The 14,228-nt window shown below is 44.4% G+C and overlaps 1 protein-coding gene across 3 annotated transcripts in view; it reads left to right on the forward strand.

The window, feature by feature from the left end:
- The first annotated feature begins 901 nt into the window (after positions 1 to 901).
- The window catches only part of CDK17 (cyclin dependent kinase 17), a 226,138-nt gene continuing 212,811 nt past the window's right edge, over positions 902 to 14,228 (forward strand). For 2 of the 3 annotated variants that reach the window (XM_077265527.1, XM_077265528.1), the window contains exon 1: positions 909 to 1,351. The gene's annotated coding sequence lies outside the window, so the exon portion shown is untranslated. Of the gene's footprint in view, positions 1,352 to 14,228 lie in introns of all 3 variants that reach the window. The other variant, XM_077265524.1, reaches the window with a different exon arrangement.

Below are 14,228 nucleotides of genomic sequence, written 5' to 3' on the forward strand. Positions count from 1 at the left end.
ATAGGAGCAGCCCCATTGAGAAGCATTGTGCCGTATGTAATGCGAGTTTTACGGACGTAGTTTTTGCGCTCTTAGGCTACGTTCACATTTGCGTTGTGCGCCGCAGCGTCGGCGCCGCAGCGCACAACGCAAACAAAAACGCGGCAAAACGCACGCTAAAACGCTGCGTTTTGCGCCGCATGCGCCGTTTTTGGCCGCAAGTTGGACGCAAAAAAAATGCAACTTGATGCGTTTCTTGCGTCCAACGCTTGCGGCCATGCGGCGCTAAACGCAGCACAACGCATGTCCATGCGCCCCCATGTTAAATATAGGGGCGCATGACGCATGCGGCGCCGCTGCGGCGCCCGACGCTGCGGCGCTGACCGCAAATGTGAACGTAGCCTTACGTACGTAAAACACGCATGTGTGACCCCGGCATTACCAAGTTGCACACAGCAGGGGGTGCTATGCTAGTATGCTACAATCAGTGTCACCTCCTCTTCTCGTGTCACCAGGCAGCGCACAGCAGGGGGCGCTAGCACACCACTATCAGCGCCGCCTCCTCCTCCTCACAGTGTTACCAGGCTGCACACAGCAGGGGGCGCTAGCACGCTACAATCAGCGTCACCTCCCCCTCACCGTGTTACCAGGCAGCGCACAGCAAGGGGCGCTAGCACACCACTATCAGCGCCGCCTCCTCCTCAGTGTTACCAGGCTGCACACAGCAGGGGGCGCTAGCACACCACTATCAGCGCCGCCTCCTCCTCACAGTGTTACCAGTCTGCACACAGCAGGGGGCGCTAGCACACCACTATCAGCGCCGCCTCCTCCTCACCGTGCTACCAGGCTGCACACAGCAGGGGGCGCTAGCACACCACTATCAGCGCCGCCTCCTCCTCACCGTGCTACCAGTCTGCACACAGCAGGGGGCGCTAGCACACCACTATCAGCGCCGCCTCCTCCTCACAGTGTTTCCAAGCCGGGGGCGGAGCTGCTGATGCTGCGTTCAAGAAAAAAAAACCGAGCTTCAAGCAGGATCTTGTCCGGGTAGTGTAATCCGCCGGATGCGTCAGCCTGTCGGCCGGGGAACCGGAGGGGCGTCTGTCGCTGCCGTATAGCAGAACTATTGCCATAGTTAGGAAGGCGAAGATTTACCCCGCACCTGTGATAGAAGCACCTCTGGGCTCGGGAGCCATGTTGTGTGCGGAGACCGGTGATGTCCTGGGGTCATGACTCCACAACGGCTGCACCCGTAGTGAGCACCGAGGAGGAGCGGCCCCGGGGCTGTGAGACAGGAAGACCCTCCGAACTACGGCGGCATCCGGCCTGCAGGGAAGACCACGTCTGTGTGAGGAGAGACCACCGCTGCCTGGTGAGTGCTGTATATAGCGTGTATGTGCTGTATATAGCGTGTATGTGCTGTATATAGCGTGTATGTGCTGTATATACCGTGTATGTGCTGTATATAGCGTGTATGTGCTGTGTATACCGTGTATGTGCTGTGTATAGCGTGTATGTGCTGTGTATAGCGTGTATGTGCTGTGTATAGCGTGTATGTGCTGTGTATAGCGTGTATGTGCTGTGTATAGCGTGTATGTGCTGTATATAGCGTGTATGTGCTGTATATAGCGTGTATGTGCTGTATATAGCGTGTATGTGCTGTATATAGCGTGTATGTGCTGTATATAGCGTGTATGTGCTGTATATAGCGTGTATGTGCTGTATATACCGTGTATGTGCTGTATATAGCGTGTATGTGCTGTGTATAGCGTGTATGTGCTGTGTATAGCGTGTATGTGCTGTGTATAGCGTGTATGTGCTGTATATAGCGTGTATGTGCTGTGTATACCGTGTATGTGCTGTATATAGCGTGTATGTGCTGTATATACCGTGTATGTGCTGTATATAGCGTGTATGTGCTGTGTATATACCGTGTATGTGCTGTATATAGCGTGTATGTGCTGTATATAGCGTGTATGTGCTGTATATACCGTGTATGTGCTGTATATAGCGTGTATGTGCTGTATATAGCGTGTATGTGCTGTATATAGCGTGTATGTGCTGTATATAGCGTGTATGTGCTGTATATACCGTGTATGTGCTGTATATAGCGTGTATGTGCTGTATATAGCGTGTATGTGCTGTATATACCGTGTATGTGCTGTATATACCGTGTATGTGCTGTATATAGCGTGTATGTGCTGTATATAGCGTGTATGTGCTGTGTATATACCGTGTATGTGCTGTGTATATACCGTGTATGTGCTGTATATAGCGTGTATGTGCTGTATATAGCGTGTATGTGCTGTATATAGCGTGTATGTGCTGTATATAGCGTGTATGTGCTGTATATAGCGTGTATGTGCTGTATATAGCGTGTATGTGCTGTATATACCGTGTATGTGCTGTATATAGCGTGTATGTGCTGTATATAGCGTGTATGTGCTGTATATACCGTGTATGTGCTGTATATACCGTGTATGTGCTGTATATAGCGTGTATGTGCTGTATATAGCGTGTATGTGCTGTATATAGCGTGTATGTGCTGTATATAGCGTGTATGTGCTGTATATAGCGTGTATGTGCTGTATATAGCGTGTATGTGCTGTATATAGCGTGTATGTGCTGTATATAGCGTGTATGTGCTGTATATAGCGTGTATGTGCTGTATATAGCGTGTATGTGCTGTATATAGCGTGTATGTGCTGTATATACCGTGTATGTGCTGTATATAGCGTGTATGTGCTGTATATAGCGTGTATGTGCTGTGTATACCGTGTATGTGCTGTATATAGCGTGTATGTGCTGTGTGTACCGTGTATGTGCTGTGTGTACCGTGTATGTGCTGTGTGTACCGTGTATGTGCTGTGTGTACCGTGTATGTGCTGTGTGTACCGTGTATGTGCTGTGTGTACCGTGTATGTGCTGTGTGTACCGTGTATGTGCTGTGTGTACCGTGTATGTGCTGTGTGTACCGTGTATGTGCTGTGTGTACCGTGTATGTGCTGTGTGTACCGTGTATGTGCTGTGTGTACCGTGTATGTGCTGTGTGTACCGTGTATGTGCTGTGTGTACCGTGTATGTGCTGTGTGTACCGTGTATGTGCTGTGTGTACCGTGTATGTGCTGTGTGTACCGTGTATGTGCTGTGTGTACCGTGTATGTGCTGTGTGTACCGTGTATGTGCTGTGTGTACCGTGTATGTGCTGTGTGTACCGTGTATGTGCTGTGTGTACCGTGTATGTGCTGTGTGTACCGTGTATGTGCTGTGTGTACCGTGTATGTGCTGTGTGTACCGTGTATGTGCTGTGTGTACCGTGTATGTGCTGTGTGTACCGTGTATGTGCTGTGTGTACCGTGTATGTGCTGTGTGTACCGTGTATGTGCTGTGTGTACCGTGTATGTGCTGTGTGTACCGTGTATGTGCTGTGTGTACCGTGTGTATGTGCTGTGTGTACCGTGTGTATGTGCTGTGTGTACCGTGTGTATGTGCTGTGTGTACAGCGTGTATGTGCTGTGTGTACAGCGTGTATGTGCTGTGTGTACAGCGTGTATGTGCTGTGTGTACAGCGTGTATGTGCTGTGTGTACAGCGTGTATGTGCTGTGTGTACAGCGTGTATGTGCTGTGTGTACAGCGTGTATGTGCTGTGTGTACAGCGTGTATGTGCTGTGTGTACAGCGTGTATGTGCTGTGTGTACAGCGTGTATGTGCTGTGTGTACAGCGTGTATGTGCTGTGTGTACAGCGTGTATGTGCTGTGTGTACAGCGTGTATGTGCTGTGTGTACAGCGTGTATGTGCTGTGTGTACAGCGTGTATGTGCTGTGTGTACAGCGTGTATGTGCTGTGTGTACAGCGTGTATGTGCTGTGTGTACAGCGTGTATGTGCTGTGTGTACAGCGTGTATGTGCTGTGTGTACAGCGTGTATGTGCTGTGTGTACAGCGTGTATGTGCTGTGTGTACAGCGTGTATGTGCTGTGTGTACAGCGTGTATGTGCTGTGTGTACAGCGTGTATGTGCTGTGTGTACAGCGTGTATGTGCTGCGTGTATGTGCTGTGTGTACAGCGTGTATGTGCTGTGTGTACAGCGTGTATGTGCTGTGTGTACAGCGTGTATGTGCTGTGTGTACAGCGTGTATGTGCTGTGTGTACAGCGTGTATGTGCTGTGTGTACAGCGTGTATGTGCTGTGTGTACCCCATAACTGTGAGGGGGAGAGACCACCGCTGCCGGGGAGTAGTGTATATACCATGTATGTGCTGTGTATATACCATGTATGTGCTCAGCTGTGTATATACCATGTATGTGCTGTGTATATACCATAACTGTGAGGGGGAGAGACTACCGCTGCGGTGGAATAGTGTATACTATGACTGTGTAAGGGGGAGAGTAGTGTACAATTGTACTCAAAAGTTTACATACCCCGGCAGAATTGTTGCAAATACCGGAGGCAAATTTTGACTGATCAGCCCGGAAGCTGAGCATGGGACTTACTTGGACGTTCCAACATGACAACGATCCAAAACACAAGGCCAAGTCGACCTGTCATTGGCTGTAGAAGAACACAGTGAAGGTTTTGTAGTGGCCATCTCAGTCTCCTGACCTGAGAAATTAACCTGATCCACAATTACCACAAAAGACTTCAAGCTGTCATTGATATTAGAGGGGCCAATACAAAGTTAAGAAATGGGGTATGTGAACTTTTGATCAGGGTCATTTGGATGTTTTGGGTTGTCATTATAATTTAAAAAGAGAAAACACAGTAGTTTGACAATAAATGGCTTCACCTAACCTCTAGCCATGAGTGGAGTAAAAGCTTTGGTGTTATCATTCATATTCTCTGATAAAAGGCCAAGAAAGCAAAAGTTCTGCCGGGGTATGTAAACTTTTGAGCACAACTGTATATTGGTAGTATATACCATAACCATATGAGTAGTGTGTATACCACGTCTGTATGACGGGTAGAGACCACCATTGCCATTTTAGTAGTTTATATACCATGTATGTGCTGTATATAGATTGTGTATGCCAAAACTGCTTGAGGGGGAACAGACCACCACTGGCGGGTTAGTACTGTATATACCATATATGTGCTTTATATAGCTGATGTATCCCATAACTGTGTGAGGGGAGGGTGGTGTATATTCCATATATGTGAGAGTGGGAGGCTACCGCTGATGTGAGTAGTGTATATATCATGTATGTCCTGTGTATATACCATATATACTATGTCTGTGAGAGTGGGAGACCATCGATGCTGTGTGACTAGTGTATATAATAATAATAATAATCTTTATTTATATAGCGCCAACATATTCCGCAGCGCTTTACAGTTTAACCACATATGTGCTATGTATATACCATGTCTCTTAAGAGTGGGAGACCACTGCTGTATGAGTAGTGTATATACAATAGGTAGGTAGCATATACCTTGTATATACTTTGTGTGACCTCCTTTGCCTGTGCATATACAGGGGCTTCTCACAAAATTAGAATATAATCAAAAAGTTAATTTTCAGTACTTCAATACAAAAAGTGAAACTCATATATTATATAGTCATTACAAACAGTGAACTATATCAAGAGTTTTTTTCTGTTAATGTTGATGATTATGGCTTACAGCCAATGAAAATCCGAAAGTTATTATCTCAGTAAATTAGAATAATTAACAAACACCCGCAAAGGCTTCCTAAGCATTTAAAAAGATCTCTTAAGGCTGAGTCACACATAACGATATCGTTGCAACGTCACGCTTTTGGTGACGTAGCAACGATCCCGCTAACGATCTCGTTATGTGTGACAGCGACCAACGATCAGGCCCCTGCTGGTCGTTGGGGAATGATCAGGACCATTGTTTGGTCGCTGATCACCCGCTGTCATCGCTGGATCGGCGTGTGTGACGCCGATCCAGCGATGTGTTCACTTGTAACCAGGGTAAATATCGGGTTACTAAGCGCAGGGCCGCGCTTAGTAACCCGATATTTACCCTGGTTACCATTGTAAATGTTAAAAAAAAACAGTACATACTCACATTCTGATGTCTGTCACGTCCCCCGGCGTCCACAGGGTTAAAACTGCTTTCGGCAGGAGCGCTGCTAATGCACGCGCTCCGGCAGAGAGCTTCCCTGCACTGACTGTGTCAGCGCCGGCCGTAAAGCAGAGCACAGCGGTGACGTCACCGCTGTTACTGCCGGGGCTGACACAGTCAGTGCAGGGAAGCTCTCTGCAGCAGCGCGTGCATTAGCACCCGGGTAACCAGGGTAAACATCGGGTTACTAAGCGCGGCCCTGCACTTAGTAACCCGATGTTTACCCTGGTTACCTGGGTTCTGCAGGGGGACTTCGGCATCGTTGAAGACCGTTTTCAACGATGCCGAAGTCGTTCCCCTGATCGTTGGTCGCTGGAGAGAGCTGTCTGTGTGACAGCTCCCCAGCGACCACACAACGACTTACCAACGATCACGGCCAGGTCGTATCGCTGGTCTTGATAGTTGGTAAGTCGTTTAGTGTGACTTAGGCTTTAGTTTGTTTCAGTAGGCTCCACGATCATGGGCAGACTGCTGACATGACAGATGTCCAGAAGGCAGTCATTGACACTCCACAAGGAGGGTAAGCCACAAAAGGTTGTTGCTGAAGAAGCTGGCTGCTCAGAGTGCTGTATTCAAGCAAATTAATGGAAAGTTGAGTGGAAGGAAAAAGCGTGGTAGAAAAAGGTGAACAAGCAACCGGGATAACCGCAGCATTGAAAGGATTAAGGCTATGTGCACACCTAGAATGGTCCTCTGCGGATTTTTCCACAGCGGATTTGATAAATCCGCAGGGCAAAAACACTGCGTTTTTCCTGTGGATTTATAGCGGATTTACCGCGGTTTTTGTGCGGATTCCACTGCGGTTTTACACCTGTGGTTTTTTATTATGGAGCAGGTGTAAAACTGCTGCGGATTCCACACAAAGAATTGATGGGCACAGCGTTTTTGGTTTCCCATAGGTTTACATTGTACTGTAAACTCATGGGAAACTGCTGCGGACCCGCATCTGCGGGAACGCTGCAGATCTGCAGCAAAATCCACATCGTGTGCACATAACCTAAGAAAAAACCATTCAAAGATTTGGAGGGGATTCACAAGGCGCGGACTGGTGCTGGAGTCATTGCTTCAAGATCCACCACACACAGACATATCCAGGACTTGGGCTACAAGTGTCGCATTCCTTGTGTCAAGCCACTCATGAGCAATAGACAATGCCAGAAGCGTCTTACCTGGGCCAAGGAGAAAAAGAACTGGACTGTTGCTCAGTGGTCCAAGGTGTTTTCAGATGAGAGTAAATTTTGCATTTCATTTGGAAATCAAGGTCCCAGAGTCTGGAGGAAGAGTGGAGAGGCCACAATCCAAGCTGCTTGAGGTCTAGTGTGAAGTTTCCACAATCAGTGATGGTTTGAGGAGCCATGTCATCTGCTGGTGTAGGTCCAAAGTCAGCGCAGCCGTCTACCAGGAAATTTTAAAGCACTTCATGCTTCCCTCTGCCGACAAGCTTTTTGAAGATGGAAATTTGATGCAGTAATTGATGCAAAATGAGCCCCAACCAAGTATTGAGTGCGTTTACTGAACATACATTTCACTAGGCCAACATTTCAGATTTTAAAATAATTTTTCAAGCTGGTGATATAAAGTATTCTAATTTACTGAGATAATGACTTTTGGGTTTTCATTGGATGTAAGCCATAATACAGAAATAAATACTTGATATAGATCACTGTTTGTAATGACTATATAATATGAGTTTCACTTTTTGTATTGAAGAACTGAAATAAATGTAACTTTTTGATGATATTCTAATTTTATGAGAAGCCCTGTATATGATGTATAGGTAGTGGCTGAGCCCTCATCCCTGGCAGCAGGTATGTGCGTGTGTTTATGTATATAAGGTGCACAGCTGCCAATAGTCACTTCCCTTAGATCTGCCGGTCATGTTAGTTTCCCAGCACTGTGTTGATAAAGTGGTGCCATGCCACACCACATACCTACCAGATCACACATGGTCCATGATAGTTACAGTGCACTTTGGTGCCAGAGATGTATGGTTACACATGCTTAATGTTGGCGGTCAGCCTCACATCACGTGTTACATGACGACATGCCTGTGTAAGGTGAAGCTGTGGAGCATTATATAATAGACTCCTCAACATGGAAATTGTATCACCAAGAAGGAGAAGTCAGGAGTTATGGAAATCACAGGATTTGTAGAAATGTTAGTGGTACGCAAATGATGAAAAAAAAAAAATGGTAACAAAACTTTCAAAATATCTTGATTTATTCTGTAGAGCGCCACATGTAGAAATCCTCAATCCTCACACTCTTAAATGCCTTGGCTTGTCATCTGAGGAATAATCTGCTAAGCAGAATGCACTCGGCACCAGATCATGAAGATCCGCTTCTAGCAGCCCCCTTTGCAATTGCCATCCAAAGGTCCTGATACACTTTGGAGAAATGGCTGAATAACTGGTTACACGACCAAGTCAATCTAATGCCAAGCAGTAAGTGAACCTGGAATGAAGACTAGAGGCTTCCAGCTACAATATATTATGCCACCTCATACCAAATTCCGGGAATTGTTTCGGTGTGATGTTCCTTTTTTAAGGCCTCTTCATGACATTACCCTCAAGGTCATCAGACCAATCTACGGCTATCATTGTTCTCAACACAGAGGATAGACCTCCATTGCAGTCTTGCTCAATACAGTTAGGTCAATAGAACACCCGTAGTGGACTGTCTGGCTTGTAGCTCACTGTCTTACAAATACCTTCTGATGGTTTGTGCAGACACTGCTTGATGCCTTAGGCTTAATATGTGATGTCAAATTTCACTTGCAGTACAAATAGAATAAATTGTGGAAAAGTGGTACTGCCATTTTTCCAAGGTGTTCCAAGAGTGCTTTTTGTCACAACTATACCAGGCCGCACGTTGCTCATGCTTTTGTGAGAAGCCAGCGTGGTATCATGCCATGCAGCATCTCTGAACTTGTCCCAGATGTACTTAATGGGAGACATCATTGGTTAGGAATTGCAAAATGAGATGCCAGCAGCGTATCTTGATGACTTGCCCAAGTGCATTCAGCCTAGCGGAACATTCTTCTGACAACCATTAATAATCTCATTGATAGCAGCCAAGGCATGTAAGTGCAGACATTTCTGTGTCTGTTACTCATACTTGATACTGAATAAATCGGTGTTTCTGTAAATTGTTTCCATTTTTAAAAAAAATAATTTTCATATCATTAATACTGCTATAGTGCCTGTGAGTCCCATAAATCAATGAGTTTTCTTTCTTTGTGTTGCAAGTTTAATGTTGAGGAGTTCATATTCCTTCACAAGCTATGGTTGATGACATTGGCAGTATGTTTTTACAGATCTGCTACTGATTGAAATAGAAAGCTGAATATGTTGAACTATTTTTACTGCGATCCAATATTTCCAGTCAGTATGAAGTGAAATGTAATGTCTGATGTGTAGGAATATCGCTATAATGTTTAGGTTGTGGCATTGCCTAACCCGCAGGATAAAGTGCAACATTGTGATTCTGTGCAGATAAGCACTTGACCGTTTCATGGGCTACAGCACAGTGCTGGGGTCAGGATAGTTCTTTGCAGAGTAGTGAGAAGCCTGGAGTGCAGCGGCCCCTTTTATTGAAGGCCCCAAAGTCTGTAAATTTGGGACTATCCAAGTAGGAAAAATGCTATTACTTAAAGTTGCTTCCTAATAATAGTTCCCAATTCACTCTTAGTGGGAAATATTGTCATATTCATCTATAGTCTCTTATTCACCCGACCATGGCCAGAAGACTCTAGGGCGGTATATGGAATACGTGACCTATGAGCAACATATGCCTATACAGAGTGGAACACACTTGAGGTATACGTCCTGAAATCCTGACATGTACCCTTGATGAACTCTGCAAATGCCATGCAAGCACACATTTACATGTGAGATTTCTCCTGGTAATGGGAAGACAGGCGAGGGGCAGTCATGTATCGTAGCTGTTCACTACATCACCAGATTAGACCATTTCTTATTCTGCCTGCCTTTCCCTAACTGAATCAATCCTGTTTTATAAAGGAACTTGTTGGTTGTATATTAGTAGCAATACCCCATTATATAATACGGTAAGTCCCCAAATTTTTTAGTGTTCTATGACTTTAGCCTTTAATCAGGTCCATTAATACAAAATAAAGGATGATCAGAACCGTAATTAAAATGTCCGATTAGACTACCCTAAATGAATAAGCCTCAGGCTGGGAATGCCCAGCTTGTTGTTACTGTGTCCTTACATGGAGCAGATGACATGTGTGTATTACATAGATTTATGTGTATAATGTACAGCTTCTGACTAGGGGTTACAGCCTAGAGGTATAGTATGTGACTAGCAGCGTGATTTATCTAAGCCCATCGCCCTGTGCTTGGGTAAACCCCGAAGGAAAACACCAGTGACTCCTCTTTCTAGATGGCAGGGAAACCTCAGCTGCACAGCAGGCATTATTCATCCACTGCAGGGGGATGGGAACGTGTGTGGAAAACACAATGTAAGGAATTGCTGCTAGATGGGAACAATGGTGATGATCCGTTCCCTTCCATGTGATGTAATGCTCATGTTTTTATGTATACTACAATGGTGAAAGGCTTACAGTTTACAGCGACGCTACAGATTTCTGCGGTGAGAATCTTCACATTATCAGCTCTGTAAACGCCGCTTTTATACTGTATTTTCTACTTGACTAATGATGGCCGTTAATGAAATTTCTGTCCAATAATCCGACTAAAAATCTTTGTCCGTGAATGTTCCCAGACAGTGTGTACGTTTCTCTTGTGCTGTCATCTAACCTATATTGCCAATTATAGATGTTATTGCAGCATTTGCATTAAAATTACTAAATTATTTTTCCAGACTCATTCATTCAACAGTTGTTCATCCACCTACGTTGCTGCTTACATTTTTGTGCACCCTCCAAAATTTTCCATTTTTGCTTAAATTTTATCTAAAACTACATATTTTAACACAATTAGACAGAGAACCAAATCAAACAAATGCATCACCAAAATGTTATACTTCGTCATTTTTTTTAAATGAGGGAAATTATCCAATAACAAACACCCCCTCGTACAGCACTAAATGCATCAAAACAAAAATCCAATAGTTGTTGGTTTGTCCTGTACATCACCTTGGAGGAATTTCAACCCATATCTGCTTGCTGAACTACTACCACTCTGTTGGTGAGTTTACTTACAAGAACTGCTCACTTCATGTGCTTCCACAACATTTCTGTAGGATTACAGTCAGGCCTTTGACTTAGCCATTCCAAAACTTTAAGGCTATATGCACACGTTGCAGATTTGACTGGAATTTTCTGTGCAGATTCTGCATTTCTTGGCAGAAAACGGAGGTCAGAATCTGCGCCCTTTTTTGGTATGTGCACACGTTGCAGATTTTTGTGCGGATTTCTTCCTTTTTTTACCCCTGCAGATTTCTATTATGGAATGGGTGCAGAAAAGCAGCAGATCTGCAAAAAGAATTGACATGGTCCTTTTTTGAATCTGCTGCGTTTTCCCGTGCAGATTTTTCCGCACCATTAACACAGCATTTTTTTTTGCTATTGATTTACATTGTACTGTAAATCACTTGTGGATCTGCAGCGTTTCTGCACGGAAAAAAAATGCTGCAGATCTGCAGGAAATCTGCAACGTGTGCACATACCCTAACTTTATTCTTCTTTGACTCTTCTTTCGTAGAAAAACTTCTGTGCTTTAGTCGTTGTCTTGCTTCATTATTCACATACTCTTTTTTAAATTCAGCTCATGGGCAGATGTCCTAGCATTTTACTTTAGAATTTGCTGATGAAATTCAGATTTTTTTTGTTCCATTAATAACAAGCCATCCTGTCCCATATGCAGCTATATAGGCCTAAACCATATTACCACCATTCACAGACTCACAGACTACTGTGTTGCAGCATAACAACCTTATACTTTCTCCAAACAACACTTCTCATTTTAAACCAAAATGTCTAATGTGTCCACAAAATATTGTTCCAATAGTCTTCTGATTTGTCTAGGTGACCTTTAGCTAACTACGGTCAGCAATTCTTTTTGGAGAACAGTGGCTTTCTTCTTCCAATCCTGCCATTCACACCATTTGTGTCCTTGTAGTGGACTCATGTACATTGCTAATGTGAGAGAGGCCTTTTGTTGCTTAGAAGTTACGTTGGGTTCCTTTTGTGATCTTGCAGACTATTATACTCTCTGCTTTTGGGAGTGAACTTTGTCGGACAGCCACTCATGGGAAGGGTAACTATTATCTTGAAATTCCTTCATTTGTACACATTCTGTCTGACTGGATTGGTCAAAACTCTTTAGACATGGCTTTGTAACCTTCCAAGCCTGATGAGCATCAACAATGAGTTTGTTTACTACAACAGCTGATTAATTTACAGTAGATACATAAGTGAGAGAGCTACATAGGCCACGTTCACACTTTCATCTTGTAAACCAAAACCAGGAGTGGGTGAAAAATGCATAAATGGAGATTACGGATGATCGAATAGCATTGGATAAGTGCTTACCGAATAGCTGCATCGGTAACCTGGAGCGCTCCTGATAATCAACTGCTCAGCGCCGCAGCTGCATGTGTCGCGGCTATTTCGCACTCACAACACATGCATGGATAGTCCTACGAACAGGCTCTCCATGCATGTGTTGTGACTGTGAGACAGCCGTGACACATGCAGCTGCGGCGCTGAGCAGTTGATCAGCCGAAGCGCTCCAGGTTACCGTGCAGCTATTCAGATAAGCACTTATCTGATGCTATTCGACTGATTTTGGCTTATAAATACTGATGTTAAATACTGACCAAATACTCACCGTGTGAACATGGCATATGCTCACAGTGGCATTTGTTATGGCTTCGTTTGGGTGGTAACTGCTGAACTTCAGGGATCTAGCATGGGAAGGGGAGACTCACTGAAACTGAAGAGAGCTCATCTGCCACTGTTGCCTTCAAGTCATTTGGTGTTTTTGTTTTTATCTCTAGTGTTTATTTGCTCTGTTTTTCCAAAATCATGGCAAAGGATGCCGTGGTTTTTGCTATGTTTTTGGAAAACACTAACTAAAATATTAATGACAGACATAAGAATAAACCCTTAATAATCAGTAATCCCTAAAATAGACCCTCAATCCCACCTATATTTTAATCATTCTGGTTATTGCTTGCATCATTGCTGTCTTGCTGCCCATATATTGCCATCTATAATAACTATCATTAGGATTGTCCCAACTTCATTTGGGTTCCATCTACTATATAATTGTCTAAGGGTCACTTCCGTCTGTCTGTCCTTCTGTCTGTCACGGATATTCATTGGTCGCAGCCTCTGTCTGTCATGGAATCCAAGTCGCTGATTGGTCTCGTCACTGCGTGACTGGGCAATATACTACTTGACTGGGCAATATACTACGTCGCTGGGCAATATACTACATACTACGTGGCTGGGCAATATTCTACGTGACTGGGCAATATTCTACGTGACTGGGCAATATTCTACGTGACTGGGCAATATTCTACGTGACTGGGCAATATTCTACGTGGCTGGGCAATATTCTACGTGGCTGGGCAATATACTACGTGGCTGGGCAATATACTACGTGGCTGGGCAATATACTACGTGGCTGGGCAATATACTACGTGGCTGGGCAATATACTACGTGGCTGGGCAATATACTACGTGGCTGGGCAATATACTACGTGGCTGGGCAATATACTACGTGGCTGGGCAATATACTACATACTACGTGGCTGGGCAATATACTACGTGGACATGCATATTCTAGAATACCTGATGCGTTAGAATCGGGCCACCATCTAGTGCGTAATAATTGTCTGAACAACCTTTGCAATTTTCATATAGAAACTATGAAAACAATAGGCTATTGAGGAAATGGCTGTAACATATTTATTTTTATAGCACCAGCATATTCTGCAACGCTTTACGTTACAGATTGTAATGTCTGTCTGCACAAGTACAGAGTAACATATTTAAACAGTTACCAAGAGGGATCAGATTTGGGAAGAAATTTTGAAAGGGCGGAACTGGAATAGTTACATAATTGAGGTCAGGTGAGGTGAAGGGCCATTCTAAAGGAATGCTTTTCTTAGACCACGCTTAAAACTGTTGGTATTGGGAATTAATCGATTTGTCCTGGGTAGTGTAT

The sequence above is a fragment of the Ranitomeya variabilis genome, chromosome 5 (genome assembly GCF_051348905.1).
Source record: "Ranitomeya variabilis isolate aRanVar5 chromosome 5, aRanVar5.hap1, whole genome shotgun sequence".
Lineage (NCBI taxonomy): Eukaryota > Metazoa > Chordata > Amphibia > Anura > Dendrobatidae > Ranitomeya > Ranitomeya variabilis.